The sequence below is a fragment of the Haliaeetus leucocephalus genome, unplaced genomic scaffold, assembly GCF_000737465.1.
Source record: "Haliaeetus leucocephalus isolate CR32 unplaced genomic scaffold, Haliaeetus_leucocephalus-4.0 Scaffold234, whole genome shotgun sequence".
Taxonomy (NCBI): domain Eukaryota; kingdom Metazoa; phylum Chordata; class Aves; order Accipitriformes; family Accipitridae; genus Haliaeetus; species Haliaeetus leucocephalus.
Window position 1 is genome coordinate 550,389 of NW_010972670.1, and position 10,864 is coordinate 561,252.

General features: G+C 38.9%; 1 protein-coding gene across 1 annotated transcript in view; it reads left to right on the top strand.

Moving 5' to 3' along the window:
* Positions 1-10,759: 10,759 nt before the first annotated feature.
* ATP2C1 (ATPase, Ca++ transporting, type 2C, member 1) overlaps positions 10,760-10,864 on the top strand; it is a 53,824-nt gene continuing 53,719 nt past the window's right edge. The window contains exon 1 of the mRNA XM_010567988.1: positions 10,760-10,801. The gene's annotated coding sequence lies outside the window, so the exon portion shown is untranslated. The remainder of the gene's footprint in view (positions 10,802-10,864) is intronic.

Consider the following 10,864-nt stretch of genomic DNA (forward strand, 5'->3'; position numbering starts at 1 on the left):
TGAAGCTTGGATGCTTTGCCCCTTCAGATAAACATCTTTGTTGAATTACCATCTTATGGTTGACATATAAGCTTGGTCTTCACTGCTTTGTGTCAGACATGACTAGTCAATTTTTCAAGCATATGCTATGTCTATCTATATACACACATTTTAAGATGAGCAGGTTTTAGTATTGTCATAAGAAAACAGCACCTAATACAAACCACTTGAAGAAAGCACTACGCTATACAAGGATCCTAATCTTAACGCGTTGATCTTCTGCCTTCTTGACAAAAGCAAAGAGGAGCTGTGGTCCCTTAGCATCTTGAAGAAGTTATCTAGCTGCTTGTGGACTGTGGCAGCTCTTGACTAATACTATTCAAATTCTTATTTTAAGTAGTTGAAAACTTACTAATCTAAATGGTCAGTGCTTATTTATTTTTTGGAATGTAAGTTTGACATGGTCTGCTGAAGAACTCTTACAATGTTGACATTTAAAATAGGATTGTATTACATTTCCTGAAATATTATTTTTCATTTAGGCACTTTTAGTGACACTGATATCACCTCAATCAGATATGGTCAGGTTCTTCACTTAGGCCAGTATCACAACTGAATGGCTGCTGATAACAACTATTGCTTGGGGAGGGGAGGGACTGGAGTGGGCTGGCTGCCACTTCTGAAATCTAGTAAAATGAAAAACCTTAACAGAATATGCTGTGCAGTAGAAAGATTAAAGAGAGACTAAGCTTGACTTTTACAGCATTATTTGAATAACTGGTAGAGCAGTGTATGTAAACACAAGTATGTCAAGGATTGAAGACCAAGAGAAAAGACTTCAAAATTAAGATATATTCCATTACTGTAGCTTCATTTGTGTACAAATGAAACAAATTATTTTTAATTTAAAAAAATATCTCTGTCCACCCCACTGTTTCTTCCCTTTTTAAACTGTGAATAAGTCTGCCAGATACAGATGGATTAGATTTAGTTTACAGGAATTTCTTGTTAGCATTTCTAATGCCATGGAAAGACAAGAAACCCACCAAAATTTAGGTAGCATTTAAAGTTCTGGGACAGTCAAACAAAACAGATGCTTGTGATTCCTGTTTTCTTAACTGAATTCTTCAGCTGTCCCCTGTCAAACTGGCTTATCATGCCATCAGATGTACTGAACATATGCTACAATTAAGAGGTACTGGGCTCATGTGCACTCAGTAACACATGTATATATTCACATTTCTCCCCAGAAAATTAGACAGAAGTATAGCAACCCTATTTTTTACCATATTTTAAAATGAATTAGAGCAGAAAATGCTCAAGAGGCATTAAAAAAGGCTAGCTGAAAATGCTTTTGAATGCTAGAAATTCCAGGACTGTCAATCCCAACAACTGCAAAAATGATTTAGCCTTTCAAATTCTAATTTCTTTTCAGAGAAATTTCATATGGCCTTTCTATTCAAGTTTTGAGGTTCATGCCTTCAAGATTCTCTGTGCAACTAAAAGGATTAGAAACTTTTTTCATCATCGGTAAACATCTTTGATATAATTGCATGGTTCCAGGAACCAGCATGTAATAGCAAAGAATATGGTATTAAAGCCCGGGAACTGCAAATGCTATTAACACAGCAGTATTATAGGAATTGGGCTTTTGGTTTTAGCCTTTTTCTGGTGCTTGTGCCATGCCACACCTCTTTATGATATTTGCTCTGCATCCACAGGAAGTTTGTTATAGGCTACTACAGCCTGAACTCAGCCCTTAGGACAAAGGGAGGAACCTGAATTAGTGATAGCAATCTTAATAATAGTGGTTGCCTTTCAGAGTAACGTGTGGTATTTTCAATGAGGGCTAACATAAAAAAAATGTATTTGCAACCATCCTATATATAGGACTCAGAAGCGCTGACATTGCTGTTAGAAACTTTTAAACCTGAACAAATTTCATGTAGTTGCTCCTTCAATTACAGTGTTCCAAGAGGCACTGTGTTTGAACAGGGCTAATTTTACATAGAAGGACAGGATGTCATGCCACAGCTATTTTAAAAGGTTGAATGGAATTACTGTCACAAATGGCTAGGCTGGCTCAAAATCATGTAAATGTAACAAAAAAAAAAAGAGTTCTGTTTAAAGATAAATGCACGTGAAGCTTGTATACCTACAGTAAACCTGGAACTCATTAGAAAAAAGTTCCCGTTGGGATCAGAAGCCATTGCCTGCAGGGCTGCAGAAATGTAGGAAGTCACTTGTTCTTTTCCTCAAAATGGATGTACTTCTTTAAATGGCCTAGGACTTGGGGAAAAAAATGGTGGTTTTCCTTTTGTCACAAACAGCACAAGAAAATGCTATTTTAAAGGTTTTGGCAAATCTAAAAATGGACCTTATTTTTTCTCACTGATTTTCAGTTTCTCTGTTAACAGTTCTGCATTCTTTATGCTTTGACCCTAGAAGCAGTATCTTTATTAGATTCTGTAGGATGTAATACCTTAATTGCTGCAAAGCTTAATTTCTTCAAACCCAGCTCTCAATTCAGATATTCCAGTGAGACTATGGCTTAGGATATAACAGACTTTATCAACAGGAAAAACTGAAACACTAAGGTTAGTTTATTTAAAATTCTTTGTAATCAGTCCCAGGAAATGAAAAACAGCATCAGACTGTATACACATGTTGAAGATGTGAGGCTGTAAACAACCAAAGATCAACCTTTCAAAAAGGCAAAATGATTTGGAGTAAAAATTATGGGAAATATGAAAAAAATTATTAAAAGCACTGGTTTACTGGAATCTATATCTACTGAATAAAATTATCTAGGAGTCCTGTTCTGCAACTTTAGGAGAGGTAAAACCAAGGTTTTGGTTCCCAATGCATACACACATAAGTAACTTCTCATTAATCCATGTTGCTCCTACAATGTCAGAGGTTTCCGATGATAGTTTCATTTTTTTCCCCTGGATGGATGATTTTTCACAGGTCTATAAGTGATGAATCAGAAATGTTTACAGCTTGATATCTTTTTAGTTCAGCATATTAAATAAGCCATAGGTATATGGCTGGATAGATATATGATTAGATATAACCTAATGATAGATTTAAACATATAGATTTATGATTAAATAAATCATAGACATGATAGGAATGTATTTGATGTGATATGATAAATATGATCTCACAAAAATAATATCTTAATCCATCTTATGAGAATATATTTAAGGTCAGGACATTATAATACTATATGAAATACATAAGATACATGGTAGAAATCATGCCTCTGATTAGATATAAACAGATTCTGGCCAGTTTTCAAATAGTACATAGAATCTTTAGGGTTATAATTTACTTTAAGCTGAACTTCACATAGGAAACAAGCTTTTCACTGATCTATCACTACCAGTTTCTGTAGTCTATAAAAAGGGTTGTATCCTCAGAACTCCTCAATAGATCTAGATTACATTAGAGGCCCTTAAAGATGGAGTGGGAACTGCCTAATATTTTTACTGAATGAGAAACTTCTTTTTTTCCTTCTGAATAGGCAGTTGGCATGCTGTATTTGTACAGAATGTCCCCACTAGCCAGATGGTGGGGAGGAAGGCATACGGTACAAGTTTCAACTCTTTTTAAATTAAATCCCCCTCTGGTGCTTCTTGGCTTGTTACAGATGCACAGAATGCAGCTGAAGTTACTCACTAATTTACTGGAAGGGAGAGACTGAGGCACCTCAGGACCCTTTTAACCCTCCCATTGCATCAGGCTGGTGGAATATACCCTCCCAATTCATATGATGTAGCCATAGGGTTTGTCCCTCCCATATCCACTCCTGCCAATTTCAGTTCAGGCTGTATCCAAACCTTGGTGATGCATGGACTTGAGTATGTGATCTATTATTTAATGTAAGAGTTAGGCTAAAGATGGTGATGCTGCTGGAAAATATTCTAGCACCTATTTCCAATGCAGACAGGACCCTTTTTGCGCTGCCATGAAATGAATGTTTGTTTTTTAATTCCCTTGTGCCGAAGTTTGACATTGATCATTGGTGATATGGAAACACTTGCTTCCACCTCCATTTTGTCCTAGCACAAGCTTGTGTAGCTGGCTAGGGAACCAGGTCAGAACAACCTTGTTATATTTGGGTATTTTTTACTAAGTGTACTTTACTAAGTTTCTAAGTGTTACACAACCTGTCTGTACAGTTTTTACTCCTCACCTTGCAGCCTTATTGTTGGGGTTGAATAAGAATGCATATGAATACAGATTTAGTCTTTCAATTCACCGCTTGGGGTTACCTTAAGGTTAGGGGTCTTATATGCTAGAGCATGCAGCTGCAGTAGAAGCATGCTACATTAACCGCTTTTATCAGTAACCTCTACCAACTTTAAAAATGTGACCTCAGACCACTGTTTTTTAAGACATAAGGGAGGAAAAAAACCCTCTTAATACTTCCATTTAAAAACACATAGTAGGAATTCTGAAAATAAAAAGGAAAGTGGAATGTGACCTCTCCTGTAAAACAAAAGTTTGTAATGAATATTTCCCAACCTGAAAAGCTACTGCACACTTTCACTTGATAAAATTTTTGGCTCAAAGTCTGAATAAAATTACACAGCCCAACACATTACGGTTAAGTGTTTTATGAAACACATTATCTTATTTTTGCCAGGAGCTGAAATCTTATAACTATGTAAACATCTGTTTACTAACTGCCAGCTCCTTGCTGAGTATTACCTTCACCCTGTTCTACCCCCACCAATAGTCTTGAAAAAGAATTTCCAAGTGCTGAGAGACTTGGCAAGATAACTTGTCTGTAATATATGCAGCATTCCTGAAATTCTTGGCACACTAGCCTTCAATCAATTCAAACTAAAGTACTTCACTACCACTGTTTTTTTAACTGTTTATGGTTTCATTGTTGAGACATCTTTATTCTCCACCACAGACATCTTACTATAATGTTAACTGAAGTGTTTTAAAAGTAAATGGGGTGTTCTTCTTTCCCATTTAATGAATTGCAGTAATCCTTCAGCATGACATAAACCTTTACTAGGGAGCAGTTTTCCACTTTCTGCTAAACTCAGGCCATAACATGACTAGCTGCAGCTAACGATGCAAACGAGCGGCGCCTTTATCCTGTAGCAGACATCTTAACAGGGCATGTTGCCTGCCTCAGCTAAGACTTTCAATAGTAACTTGCTTCAGAGCATATTCCAATTACAGAGCACAGTCTCCTTGGACGTGTCTCTTGGCTATCTTTTACAGGCAACAGGAAACTAGCTCTTTACTTCACAAAAGGAGTAGGGTTGTCTCTGGAAATGTGAAGCCTCTGTAGATAGGATAGAGTAACCTCTGAGAGCTTCCACTTTAGTAGTGAAGCTTTTACTGGTGTAGTCAGCTTTGAAAACAATCACTGAGGGTAAAACAGGAACAGCTGAAGAGCTCTGTATGCCCTAAATGAAGGGAGGGGGAGGGGAAATCGCTGGAAAATATGCAATTAATATTTTTAACTATTTCAAAATAGTGCAGCTGAAGGAAGAGAATGGCAGGTGAGTATGGAATATATGGGAGAGATGGAAGGTATTGAGAAGTATACAAGATGAAATATAGGTTTGAGACAACAGTTGAGTGCTATGGTCAGAAAATGAATTAATTCAGTCTTTCCCTGAAGGATAGCTTAAACCTGATTTTCTTGAATGCTCTGAGAGCATATGTTCACAACAATTCAAACTGATTTAAGGTTCGAGCTCCCATAGTCCTGCTGCTGCCCCACACTGCCTTCCTGCACAAATAGTGAGAGTTCAGCAGTAGTGTCTTTTTTCAGGTAGGCTTTCTTCTTGGCTGGATCAGTCCCCCTGAGCTGGGTTACCAAGAGATGACAGTGTCAGGGCTAGCACACCGGAAGTGCAGAACTAAGCATCAGTGAAAGGAGAATCCCAAAAGCCTGATTTTATGTCACCTTAAACTGCTGTGATTCTTCACCCCCTCTCTGAACATAAAATGTTAGTAGGGACGCTATTTAGGGATGGGAGGGGGGTTAAATTTAATGGTGTTTTAAAAATCAGTGAAATCTAATTTAAGACTGCCATAAACCCAAGTTCCTTAATTAGCATAATCGCAGCGTGTCAAGACAGGGCTGAGCTAAGGTAATTTGAAAATGTAGCTATGTTTCTTACATCTTAACATGCTCAGATTTATAAAATGAAATGAGTACTTGTTTCCTCTGGGAAAACCGTATCATTTTTCTTCTTTTAAACTTAGTGAACTGGTTTTATATATATAAAAATACATATTATACACATACACACACATATAGATACATACATACATAAAAATATTCAGAGATTAAGTGATTGCTTCTATCAGGTATCAGTTGAACAGCATGGATGGAAAAGATGGAGGAAATATGCAATGCAGGCTTTACAGATGACACACGCCATTTCTTTAAATGTGTAAATGAGAAGCTCCAGTATCATCCCTGCCCTGTCCTGACTCCAGTCATACAAGAACTCTTTAGAGGACTGTAAAAGCACTGGTGAGTTTTTGGCATCAAGATGAAAGACAACAAATAATGAGATTAAATCAAATTAAAGTCCATTTTACCAGAAAGTAATTATTTCTTCCAGAAAAGCTAATTTGTGTTCAGTGTATTGAGGGCAGGTTGAATTATACCTAAAGCAAATAGTTAAGAAGCCTGTTTTGATAGAAGGATCCCATACTAACTTTTTCTGCCCCAAACTGAAGTGCTATAGAAAGTTTTGTCCATATTAAAATGCTATTCATGTTATGATTCAGAAAAATGTTTTTCTTAATTATAATGTATAAGTAAACTTCTCAGGAGATTAACAAATTTATAGTAGATTTCATTAGCATTACTCAACACTGACAGAATTTAACCAAATGCATCTCTAAAAGGATCTGGAAGCTTACTTCAGAGCAACAAGTATTTCAAGTGCTGTTATGTTCTCAAAAGTGACTTCAGCAGAATTCTGTAGAATAGATCTCAAATCTGTGAACCATGCAGTTATAGGTATCTTTGTTATGTTTGAAATAGTTTACTACTTCTGGTAGTGCTGTAGCACAAGGGAGTAGTTGAGATGAAGTTGAATTGATTGTGATTCTGAAGGCTAAACCAAACGTGAAGTTAAGCTTGCATATAAACATGCTGCGGTTAAGACCTATCTGTTTAATGCCATTAGACTGAATTCTCCCTTCTTTCCTTCCAACCGATTGACGGTACTATCTAGAATGTCACGTATTTATTACCTTTTAATTTTTCCAAGCCTTCCAGAGGCCCTTAATTCTTCTGAAGAAGTAGAAAGGCAACTAAAAGCAACCTTTTATGTTGCCTTTAGATTAATACAGAAGCTAACTATGCTTTTTTACAGCTGACTATTAAAGAAAACCAACCAAACCATTTTATCAAATCACTAGTTTTCAGCCCTGAAGGCCTAGGGGACCACAGAAAGTACTGAAAGCTGCAGTGCCTATCTATGTTCCCCATACCTGTTCCACCCTCTTGGCTGTGCCAGAATAACCACTTTTGATTTAGAAAAGTTTGTATTTACTGATCTGCTTGGTTATTCCAGACATGAATCAGTTACCACATGAACTTAGGTGTTGGTCAATTTGAGGTTGTGGTTCTGAGATAATCTAGTGGCTCCCTGCTGCTGACAGCTGCTCGCAGAAGGCAAGGTCTGACTTGGGCATCAACAGGAGGTAAATTATGAGCCTTCTGTGAGGAAAAGGATGGAGAGGGGATGGGGGGTGGGGGGTGGTGTGACAGGATGACGGGAACTCTTTTTTGTTGATGCAGAACACTAAGGTGGTGGTGTGTGGCATTTAAACCAGACAACACACCAAGAGAAGGAGAATGTGTGGGGCTGGGGGCTGCTTAAGTTGGTATTGAACACTGATGAAACTCTGCTCTCCTAAATGCAAACCTATTATCAGCAAGTTCACTTGTTTTTAGGAAGTATCTTCAGGTCTGCGAACTAGAAAGAGAAAACTGGCGATCTAACCGGTCTTCCCCCTCCCTCCCCAAACCCTATCAGTATTGCAGATCCTTTCAAGTAGTATTTTTTAGAAAGAGATTCTAACTGTAAAGTTTAGGGATTGTTTGGCCTTTTCTATTTGAATTTATATATGTTCTTCTAATTTGTACATGTATTTTCACTGGAATTATTCTGCTGTGGCTAGACTTGTTTGCTCACTGGATGGATATTCAGAGGAGCATTTTATTGCAAGATTTTTTAATGAGATTAAAAAATGTAAAACAACTATTATTGTAATTTGTGAGTACAACTAGCTACAATCGGTTACTGTAAGCGAAGCCTTTTTTGAATTTCAGACTTCATCTCCACAATCACATTCTAATAATGTTGCTTTGGTTTGCCAATTAATGCCTTTGCCACACATTTTTATGAGGCTTCCTGAAGATATTAAGGCTCCCTAACAATCTTGTGTATCAAGCTCACATAAAGGTCAGGATTTTTTAAGAAACAATATTTAGCAGCAGATGGAGATAAAATACTTTGTGCGTTGTTTATTACAAACCACCGTTTGTAGGTGTAGAGTATGGCAGAAACAGTAATACAATTTTCAAGGATGGATATAGTCCTGGTATAATGCAGAAAAGGTGCTTCCCAACTGCCTGGCAGCATCACAGGCATGTATGATTGGCAGATGTATGCTAATGGAAAAGAGATTAAGCCCCAGGCATAAAGCTTCTTTTTTCGTTCTCTCTATACAGTAGGGCTTGCTTTTGACTTTCTTCTCCTCTTTTAAGACACATGAACACAGGATGTTTCTTAGTAGGCAGACTTTGTCACAGATACTTAGATCTCAATAGCTCCAGTTGTAAAGAAGCTCAGTTATGTTCAAGAACTCCCTTCCAATCTTCTCACCAAAACCTTTTCACAGCATAGTGTAAAGAAGTCTAAATAGGTTGTGGATGTAAACAGTATTAGGACCTACAGGCTATGGGTTTTTTCTTCATGGAAATATTTATATACATTTTTCTTATTGAACAGTAACATCTGAAAGCAAGAGCTATCTATTTTAACAAAGTAACTGTTTTTTCTAATGAGTTATTGTGCATCAGTTTTATGTTGAAATTGAGACATCATAACTAGTGTTACAAGTAGCCTTACAAACATGTATATTGGAGAAGAGTCATTGCTACAATTGCTACAATGACAGTGCTACCTACTTGTAGTGGGATACTTCATGGAGTAACCATGGAAATATTCAAGTAACATGGCACCTATATTGGACAGGTCAGAAATCATGCATTAGGTATTCTCAAGCAATTAACCTGCTCGTTGTCATCTTATTTTCCTGAATGCAAATTCCTAGGGCCTGTACTTTGTCAGCACTTGCAACTCTTCTTTACCTCTCAATATATATTGACAAATATGTATTATTTTAGCACTCTAACAAATTTATCTTCAAGAGCTTCAAAAGAAGCATGTATGTTCTCTAACTTCACCTTGTTTAGCTGAGGGATTCATAGAGGCATGCTATTATGGGTTGGGAGATTTAATTAAAATGTTTTAAATTTAGTTGTGTTAAATGCTTCTTATGAACTGACAAAGACTGATTTTTGTTTTCTTCTGCTGCTTAAGAAAAACAAAGCCAAGGTGACAGGTTGTTAATCATGAGATGTCAATGCAATTGTATTTCTTGGACCATGTTGTCATGCTCCTTTAGAAATGAGGGGTAAAGCCTACAATTAGCATGTCTCCATTAGATTTTGACCTTGAAAGTCAAAAGGTATTTTGTTCTTACTATGCTGTGCATCGTACCTTAAATATAAAATTTATTGTATCAGTGAAAATTACTTTTAACAACTTCCTGAGCCTTGGAGCTCAGCATTGGAACACTGTAGTTCCAAATACCATCCTTTTGGTGTCTAAGTAAACATAATTGAATTGGTAAAGCATTTTTTTTTCCCCACAGTACTTAACTAGTGATAAGGGTTCGTGATTACATGACTGGTAGCTAAAACCAGCTTTTAAAGTAGTCACAATTTTGTATGGAGTCTTGCTATTTTTTTTTGGTGAACATTGGAAAGAACACAATAATTTGTCTGGTGATCCAAAACTAACTGGACTACAAATAGAGTCTGGGTGTAAAAATTGTGGCTAGCCCATGCTTATTTTCATACAAGTACTTCTTCGGAGACACACAGCATGGACTGCAGCAAAGACAACCTCTGAAGCGAGTGGGCATTACAGGATAGAAAACAAATTGGTTGTGGGAAAACCCACAACCAGCCCAGGGCGCAGGCCCGGAGGGCTGCCTTTGGCTCCCAGTCCTGGCACAGAGGCCGGCAGGGCCAATGACTTCTCCGACTGCCCAACGCTGCTCGCGGCTCCATCTTCCTCATGGTAACGTGCTTTTTCTGCCCGGGCAGGGAGGTGAGAAGACCTCGCCGCGGGGGCAGGCACCGGCGGCATAGGCCTCCACACCGGGGGCTCCTCCAGAACTCCCAGTAGCGTCTGGGGCGTTTAAACGCGTTTATTTTCGTGGCTCGCTGCGCTGGGTGGGGCTCCGGCAGCCTGCGAAACTCGCCCCGGGCCGTCGCTGAAGGCCGCTACGCCCGCGCCACCAGTGCCAGGTCGGGGGACAGAGAGGCTGACCGCCTCTATCAGCGGCCGCCGCCCTGTCGGGGCGCAGGCGCCTGTGCGCGCCCTGAGGGTTGGGGGGGGGGGAAATCCGCCCGCCCTTCCGCTGCCGCGCCCCGCCCCGTCCGCTGCCTCTCCCCTCCCCCCGCGGAAGTGAGCGGAGTGGGGATGAGGCTGTGCTGCCGGCGTTGCTGCGCCCAATCACGGAGGTGAGAGGCACGGCGAGGCGGCAGCGGTGAAGGAGCTGCTGCTTGCGCCTCTTTCCCCCTCCA